This window comes from Octopus bimaculoides, chromosome 14 (assembly GCF_001194135.2).
Source record: "Octopus bimaculoides isolate UCB-OBI-ISO-001 chromosome 14, ASM119413v2, whole genome shotgun sequence".
Classification (NCBI taxonomy): domain Eukaryota; kingdom Metazoa; phylum Mollusca; class Cephalopoda; order Octopoda; family Octopodidae; genus Octopus; species Octopus bimaculoides.
In genome coordinates this window covers 22,535,566-22,545,480 of record NC_068994.1, presented here as the reverse complement: position 1 = coordinate 22,545,480, position 9,915 = coordinate 22,535,566, and the positions used below count along the sequence as shown (strand labels likewise).

At 34.9% G+C, this 9,915-nt stretch overlaps 1 long non-coding RNA gene across 1 annotated transcript; it reads right to left on the bottom strand.

Moving 5' to 3' along the window:
- Positions 1-6,101, bottom strand: LOC106884045 (uncharacterized). Its single transcript, XR_001411190.2, has 3 exons — positions 5,883-6,101; positions 1,275-1,324; positions 1-107 (listed from the first exon to the last, which is right to left on the bottom strand). It is a non-coding gene; the product is annotated as an uncharacterized LOC106884045 (long non-coding RNA).
- Between the last annotated feature and the right edge of the window lie 3,814 nt (positions 6,102-9,915).

Sequence of the window (9,915 nt, the reverse complement as noted above, 5' to 3'; positions counted from 1 at the left end):
CTCTCCATGTTGTCTCGGCGAGAGAACATCTTTCCACAAAGGTCACAGGTAGGCTTCTTCATTTTGTGTTATGAGGTGCCCAGATATATAAAGTAATTCTTATGGACCTAGAGAAATAAAATAGACAAGAATTATGCAACACAACTTTGAAATACTGAACTGAAGCTTTTACCATTAAAATTTAGAAGCTTAATAAAGGTACATACTCAATTCATATCTTTGAAAACACTCTTTAATCAAACTTAATACAAATGGTAAAGAGGAAAATAGTTGAATTTTTGAAAATAGATATACTGTGGATTTGGGTCGTTTTTCAGTAGATTTTACTGAAACATTCATGTGGTATATTGCAAATAAATGCAATGCATTTCTTTTCATTCAAACAATAAAATCAAATCTAATGTTTATAATGGATACACTAGTAAAATATTTGTTCAAATTTCTTACATGTATAATAAGTATTATTCAAAGTGTTTTGCAATTTAATAACAGAGAAAATATAGTTTGGCTTGAGGGAAGAGGTTATTCTTATGGCTGTTTTATGCGAAGACCAAAGAGATTAACATGATTAATGTTCCTCTGGAATAATAGCTGTAAGATAATGCCTGTAGGAAGAATTATAAGCTGAGAGAGAATTCCAGAAGGTTACCTTTCTGGGGAAGAAGGAAATTTAGAGAACTGAAATTTATAAAATAATTTCAATATATTTCCAAACTCAGAAATTTATAAAACAAATATTAGCCTAATTACATGCTTTTTCTGTGGCATATATAGGTTTAAACACATGACAGCTACTGATAATATATCAATCTATTTCTAGTAAACTACTTTTCGATTAACTTGAAAGAAAGGATGTCACAGAATTTCTTGTAAGAAAATCAAATTAAGTTATATATTTACCACACAGTGATTAACATATTAAATCAAATAATCTATAAATCAACAATATGATGGTTTGCTTGGTAGACAGACTGAAATTAAAGTGGTGTTGTAGCCATAAACATCAAATAATACTTTTCTGATCAAAAACACCCCTTTCTATCAATAATACTCTGTGGTCTCATAGAAATTAACACTCTCAGTTAATTACAAAGCATATCCTCTAAGTAAATTCTTGGGTTCAAATATTGCTGAAACCATTTTGCTTACAATAGTATCTATATCCTGTAGGCAAAAACTGCAACCATCCTATATTGATTAAAATCAGTTGTATTCGTTACTGGGATCTTCATATTTCTGTCTGGATTAAGAAAAGAATACAACAAAATACTAACCTTTAAAACAACTCACTTCTTAAACTCTCAGCTTCCTATTCCAGGAAAATCTGAAAAAAAATTCTAAATTCTGATATTGAAGAAATTTTTTATTCATGGTGTGATCATAAAAAATCTTGAAGATCAAGTACGATGGTAAGGCAAGAGAAAAACAATAAGAATCTAAGAATCTTTATAGAAACTTTGCAATAGATAAGATTTTATTTTAAAACAAGGAGATCACTTTGTGGTTGTTCCAGCTCCTGAAAATATCTCCCTCATATCATTCTCTACTGTCTTAAAAAAAAAGAAAACCAATGTTGTTTACTTGAGACTAAAAACATGACTTATTTAAATGTTTGAATATGAAATAATAGCTGCCTTGAATTAATATAGTCAAAAAAATGTTTATATCATGAAAATTTGAAGCTCTACTTGTAAAAGAGACAACTGCGACGTTTAGTTAATAAAAATTACGATTGTCTCCCTTGAATTGCTGATTCTTTCCGAGATGTATTTTCTATTCGTTAATCAAAGCTTTCTTTAACTTCTTCCATTACTGAAAATAACCAAAGCAATTTATACTCGACAGACAATACTGTATTTATATACTAACTTCGTTGACTTCTTTCTTTTTAATTATTATTTAGATGCTATTGCCTAGATCTTGATGCAGCTGACCTATAACTTAATATCCAGTCTCTTTTCAGTCATGGTGCTAACAGGAATATATTATCCAATTTGTAGCTTTTCCATTTATTTTAATGAATGATTTGAGGGATATTCAACTACTGTTTTAAACAGGTTAGTAACTATAAATAGACTCTTTTGTTGATTTATTTTATACCTGTTTTTTTTTTTTTAAGTTAGGAATGTCAATAACAAGTTCAACTCTATCCTTGGTGCTATATATATCTCAACTCAATGTAGTAAACTATTATTAATCTAATCTCTTTATCAATATAGCATACAAGGAAGTAAAGTTCACAGTTTTATGAAACAGAAGGACTATAAATTGATAAGTGCTCATTAGCTTGCAATGTTGAGTTCAAATCCATTCATTTTTATCAAGTTGTGACCATGTAGATGTTCTCTAGTTGGGTCAGTAGTACCCTAATAATTGTTAGAGTAGTAACAGTGAATTTTTAGGCAGCTGAAGCATGTGGCTGGTTCTAAATTGGTAATAATCAGCTGAACAAACAATAGTTCATCCCTCTAACATGTCCAATATCCTAGGCAAGGGTTGGCTGAAAAGTTCATAGGCTGACCAAGGTACTCTCATGGAATGTGACCAAATGAGTTTTATTTTTCAACTTGGTCCCCCTTGTCTACACACTTCTTCCATGGGTGTTGCCATGCTTGGATCCCACTGGCGAAGAAGCTTTCATCCTGTTGAACAAAAAGCCATCAACAACAAAAAAAGATGTCATCATCACTGTGATATTGGTTCCTAGCCAAGAGTTTTTTCATGTTGGGGAACAGCTGATAGTCAGATGGGGCCAAATCAAGAGAATAGGGAGGGTGACCAACCAGTTCAATGCCAATCACACATAACAATGATTTAAACCTAGAACATCGTCCTGATGAAACATAATGCCTTTTGTCAGTTTCCCTGTTTTTTTTTTTTGTCTTGTTAGCTTTCTATAACTGCCTTGGCAAGTTGGCACTTTCCATTGATGGTATGTACCTTTTGAAGATAGTCAATAAACATAATGCCTTTTGCATCCCAAAAACTGAGGCCATCACCTTCCCTGCCAATAAAACAACTTTAGCCTTCTTTGGAATAGGTGAGGAAGGGTGTTTCCACTGCATGAACTGTCTCTTTGTCTCTGGCTCAAAATGATGAACCCAATACTCATCCTGTGTTAGGAAACGTTGAAGAAAACCAGCTGGATCTGCCTCAAACAATGTCAAATTTTCCCCGTGATGTGATCAGCCTGGTGCACTTTTGATCAGGTGTCAGAAGACATGGCACCCATTGTGCAGAATATTCTCAACTCTCTCACAGAATGTGCTAATAGCATTGACTATTAGATTTATAATCAATCATCTGTCATCCATCACCATGTGTAGTGAACACAATCAATGTTTTCCTTTGTGATGGCAGTTGCAGGACCTCCAGACTTTGGATCATCTTCAAGTCTCTCCCTACCTCTCCTAAATTCAGCTGCCCACTTTTGCACTGTTGATAAAGCTGGAGCATCATCCCTTATCAGCATGAATGTCCTTGGGGGCTAAACCCTTTTCTGCACATACTTGATAACATCACAATGCCAAGTTTTGTTCATTTTCAAGAGAAGTCACTACTAGTTACTTTTGAAATCTTCTTTGAACAGTCAGATGTCAGTTTACCTGGAAAGAAACAATGCAGTTATTAATAAGATGAGTTGAAATTAATGCATGCCAGATTTCACAACTTTAGTATCACTCCTTCAAACTTAACCTACGAACTTTTCTCCCCACTTTAGTATACGATGACAATACCAAACAAAATACTCTAATTCATTTGTAAAGTCAGTAATCTGAGTTCAGATCTTGTCACCTCCACCTTTCCCCAATTTAATAAACAATGACATAAAATAAAATTCTTAGAGTACAAATTTATCAATGTTTCCTAGAAATACGACATCTACAGAACTATGTTTACATTAAGGAATAATACATTAAATTCCTGTATAGTATAGAAAGAAACACCCATTCAATAAAGAATTTATAAAATTCTATAATGCATTTTTATATTTTACGCTCACTCTTTCCGAACTTGTGGGTGAGGGTTACGCTACAGCCATACATTTGTGTTAATTATTGAAACGCGTTTTAAAACTGTTCTTACCATAACGAAAATTGTTGATCTGCGAATAGGAATGGCAGAACCATGGTAATTAGAGCAATTGTCTTACCTAATGTCACGAGAGAACACAAGAGATGTCTTTATGAGCTAATTCAAATGCAGGTAGATAATGATCTTTGTAGAATGGATCACAAGAAATTTTCAAGTTTTAGTAATATTTTCTACTTGATTAAAACATGGAAATATATCAGCTGAATTGATTTCTATAACAGGATTACTAGTATCGAATGCAGGTAAAACTCATTCTGCGACAGGTTTTTTTAAAAAAGGGGTTGGTGTACCTTACATGTAGTTTGTTTACATCGACTACCACACTAACGACACGACAAGATTCCAAAGCTATATGCCATTTTAAACCCTCTACAGAATTCAAAATTATTTTAAAATGTTTCATAGTAAACATTAAATATGCAATTTCTCTAGATGCTAGGGAATTTAAGGGGAACGAAGTACACGTATAAAAAGAGCTAATCCAGTAAAGCACAAACTTTAATATAGAATAAAATATTACTGTATGACGTGTAAGTCCGAAGTAACAACCGGAGTTATCTCAGTTGTTTAAAAGAATATATAATTTCCAAAAGTTATTGATTTATTTTTCTCTTTATAACTAACAAATCCAAAGGAGATCTATAGCCATTTGAAGTCTGGAAAAGGGATAGTTTTATTAGTATTATTATTGGGTCTGAGAATCCTTATAAAAAGAACTTTGGCGTTTGTTGATAGATGCATTATCAGTGTAACAGTTAAAGGGCAAAAGTAAATAAACCTCCAAACACAAAATACAATGGAACCACATTCTAATCTTTAGTGATAGGAAGGGAACGACCAAAGTATTAGAAAAAAACATATATATGTTACTTTCATCACAATGTATGAATATATAAAAATAAAGTTTGTGGAATTTTATTTCGAACACTGTAGTTCACAAATGTTTCTTAACGTTGAACCGATTGTGTAATGAAAAAATTTTTTTGTTCAAATAACACTCTGTGAACATGAATTAGAAATGTTTGTTGTTCTTATATTTTAATCCTTACGTCAAAAGTTTAATTTTTTTTAAAGAATTACCCACAGGTGTTTCTGCGCAGAAAGTTGACAATGTGAAGCAATAAAGATATGTACGCAAGTTTTTATAAATCCAGGAAAAATAAGTCACCAATATATAACTGATTTAATTGTTTTCTTTTTTTTCTTCTTCTTACTTTGTTTTACTTGCGATTGAATAAACATGCGATTTTGTAACATCGGCATGACGTTTATATCAACTGTTTTGTTATTGTGTACAAGTCAGATACGCCAGTTAACAAGCAACTTGAAATATCGTTTAATTATCTTAACTATTACTGACGCTATTTAAATAAAATGTGACATATTTTTCCTGTGAATTTTCCTGAGATTTTATTTCTGTCTATCGTATTTAGATCATTTGCTCTTTTCAGCATTCAGACTGGAACAGCTGAGAAAACGAATCAAGATCGAACCAATTTGTGTGCAATATACAAATAATCTGCAATATAGCTGTAGAATTACGTGATAAGCGAATACGGTGATAAGCTGTAATTAACTAAAACCGATATTAGCGAAAGACTAATTGAAAGTTATTATCTCTTTAAAGGGACGGAAATAAGATAGCACTTACCATAAACTGATTATATTTTTAATTGACAACAGTTGACACGCATAAAAATGATATGAAAAAGCAACAAAAATGCATGTTACATACGAACAAGATAATAAGTTTCTGAAGTCACATGTTATAAATGAGAACAACTTACTAAACGCAACTCTGGTCACATTCCAGACAAGATCAACATGAAACGGCCATCTTACTTTCATTTGTTTATGTTTGTTCAGGTGTTCTCAGTTTCTTGACTTTTTTGGTTTTTCATTTTTGGTTCTAGCATTCAGTAGTTACCTCCCTTCTATGCTCAACAGAAGAATGCGCTTTTTCATTGCTAGAAGTAATTCTTTGGCAGACTCTTCAAGGCCAGTGACAGTTATGACACCAACGTTCCGCTTAGCCTGTTGCACACTGGCGGCCTCGCAAAAGAAGAAAATGCACAAGGAGAATATTCATGATGACTGACATTCTGAAAAGGACTAGTTTAAGAGGGAGAGTCAATGACAAATGAATGAATGGAGGTGACACAAAAATACTCAACACCAACATGCAGAAGTCATTATAATAATGATAGAAACGGTGGCTAGAAGAGAGAACACATCTGCTGGAGTCTTTCTCAATGACTTTATATCAGTGGCCTTTATTGAGATGGGCTGTAGGATACCTGTGTGAGAAGCTGCAGCATCATCCCTGATGTGGAAGCTATATTCCATTGTGGTCTCATCTGAGGCTCTTAGAGCGTCAGTAATTGTTTAGAACTAAAGTATTTTCTGCCTCTGAAGAGATATGACTGTTTATGAGATACAGTCTTTGCCGATATTCTCAGGAAACTGTATTCCATTATGAATCTCACCTTAGAGGGTCAGTAATTGCTTGGAACTAAAGTATTTTCTTGCTATGAAGAGAAGCGATTGCTTATGAGATGCAGTCTTTGTAGATATTCTGTGTAGTGAGGCCTAGCATTTGAAGTGATCTTGAGGGTTCTACTCATATGATGTTGCACAATGTTAAAGTTTGAGAGAAGTGAATGAAAAGTGACAACGTTTTTTTAATATGTGAGGTAATTGTGTTTTATTTACTGTTATTGAAAGAGACAAGATTGTGAAGTTAGCGTTGGAAAAGTTTTTGAAGCCTCTCCACATGGATACAGGGCAGATTTGGCATGATATTTTTAGACACTTAACTGCCAAAGATTAGAGTAGACCAGTGATTTCCAACATGGGGCTTATCTCCAGAGAATTTTTGTCTTTTTTGTTTAGTGGGACATGGAATTTAAAAAATCTGTTTTTTCACAGCAAACATACTACACCTATACTCAGCCAGCCAAACCAATTCCCCCAGCTAAGTATACTGTGTGAGGATTGTTTGCTACATTATAGTTAGAATCTCACAGAAAAATCAAGGAGGATTTGGTGCAGCTGTTTGGACATTGACAATTTGACATGCCTAATTGGACATTTAACTTGCTTTGGTGACAGTACATTTTGGTATTCACTAAGAAATATACACATGCAGACAGAAAGAGTCAGAGAGAGAGAGAGATTACAATTTATTAATTGAACATAATTGATATAAATGCTTTCTTTCTCATACACATAAATGACTATACACACATTAACAGAAAGAGAAGAAAAGACAGGGAGGGAGAGAGAAAGAGAAAGAGAGGGAGTGGGAGAGAGAATGACTGAAATATTAAAACATCTAACTTCAAATAAGTCAGTAATGGATCAGTGATGCCAAATAGGTGTCACCAAAACAGCTGGACCAAAATGTCTCCTACCTGTATTGGAGGATATTACCAAGTGTATGCTGAGTGGTGCTGAATGCAAATCTGGCAGCCAATGTAAAATCATTCTCTGCTTCCAGAACTATCATGTTTGAGAAGTGGAAGAAATGAAGATTCTGCAGTATCCCTTGTGGTTTGAATGATAGTCTTGTAAGAGTGGGTGACTTTCTCCAAGTAGTGTAGACTGAGAATAATTAGACTTAATACAATTGTTTCAATTTCTAATCAAAATATTCAATGAATATACTGTATAATATAAATATATCATCAATAAGTAATTTGCAATTATTAAAGGCAATGATCATGCAGAATTGTTACTGTGTTGGACAAAATGTTCAGTGGCATTTCTTCTAGCTCTCTACATTCTGAGTTCAAATGCCTCTGAGAGAGACTTTACCTTTCATCCTTTCAAGGTTGATAAAATAGGTACCAGTTGAGCACTGAGTTCGATATAATTGAAATTGCTGGCCTTGTGCCATAATTTGAAACCATTATTATAATTAGTTTGGTTCTGGACTGGAACTAAAAACAGGTAATCATGCACCCCCTACCCTCCCAGGACATGATCAGGGTGTCACCAACTAAAACAACTCCTCTCTTTGAGTATGTCCCTTTGAGAAGGATGTGATGGGTAACCAGCAGAATTAAAAATAAAATCTGTCAAAGGAGAGTCACAGGCTGACTCTCTTCCATCAACCAGCAACTCACCAATCGCAGAAGAACTCTGTATATTGTTATGATGAAATGTTCTCAATGGTTTATGCCAGCAGAAGCGGGAAATTCCAGATAGACTGGCTATGATGGTGCAATTCAACCATAACTTAGAATCTGTGGTAGTCCATTGTAGTTTCATCTCCAGATCCTGTCTGTCTCATGCTTCATGTACCACAGAAGACGGTCTTGAAATCACAGAGCATGGGTCACCTCCTGGCAAGTTATGGCCCACTTTAATCAAACCCATACGATTGGCTCTCTTACTTTCTACAAATCTGGATTTCCTGTTTCTACTGTTCAACTTACTTTCCTGCTTCTTCTTTCCATGCTTAACCCTTTTGTTACTGTATTTCTTTAGAGATGCTCTGTGTTTCTTTCAGTTACTTTAAATATAATAAAGAATTTAGTAAAATAACTTGGTTATCATTCAGCTAGTGTTAGGAACATAAATTGTGACTAAGGTTTGGTGGAAGATTTTATTTTAAAACTTATGAAAACAAGACATTTGCACTCAGAGCCAGAGCCAGTTTCAGCTGGGTTGGTAATGAAAGGGTTAATCCGAAATGTGTAAAGTCCAATGGTAGTGGGATAAGGATAATAGAAGCAGGCTTAGGTGAAATTGGAGCTCCTAGTCCAGACCTACACATTGGCAGAGGTTGTATGATGGTTGCCTTCCCAAGACCCAGTGACTACTTGAGACTCCAGTCCTGCACTTGTGTCTGTTCAAGCCGTTTGAGGACTACCACTGCCCACCCCAAGTAGGGAAGACCTGATAAAAGGAAGACTAAACAATGGAGGTCACTTTTACTATCTGACAAAGTAGCCACATCTGGTGGGCCCCTTCATGTGGTCATAACACTAAATCTGGAACCAGCTGAAACCCTAAGGCCAAAGCAATACTGACCTTAGGAACTGGGAATGTGAGAACCCTTTTGGACACTGACTGTTCAGATAAACCTGAAAGATTAACTACCCTTGTCTCTAAAGAAGATGCTAGGCTCAGTATTAACATTGCTGCACTGAATGAAACATGATTTTCAGCTGAAGGAGAGCTTGAAGAGGTAGGTACAGGATATACTTTTTTTTTGGAAAGAAAAGGATCAAGGAAAGAGAAGGACCTGTGTTTTTTGGGTTTGCTGTCAAATCTTGAATCATGCATGATCATCAATTAACTCCAATTGCCATCAATGAGCAGCTTATGACTCTTCATGTAACACTTGGAAAAGACAGTTTCATTCTCACCATTTCCACCCATGCCCTGACTCTTGACACCAATGATCAGATCAAGAATGAGTTTTGCCAACAATTTTCCAACATTGTCCTTAAGGTGACGCTTTAGATACAAATAACTACAGCTGTTAGATCAGGTTATGAAAGTTACAGAGAGGGTCATAGCCCAACTAATTAGGGAGCGAATCAATTTAGATGAGATGCAGTTTTGGTTCGTGCCAGGTAAAAGCACTACTGATGCCATATTTCTAGTAAGACAGCTGCAGGAGAAATACCTAGCCAAGGATAAACCTCTGTACCTGGCTTTCGTTGACATGGAGAAAGCCTTTGACAGGGTACCCCAATCCCTTATCTGGTGGTCAATGAGGAAACTAGGGATAGAAGAATGGTTAGTGAGAGCTGTGCGAGCCATGTACAGAGATGCTGCCAGTAAGGTGAGGATTGGAAATGAGTACAG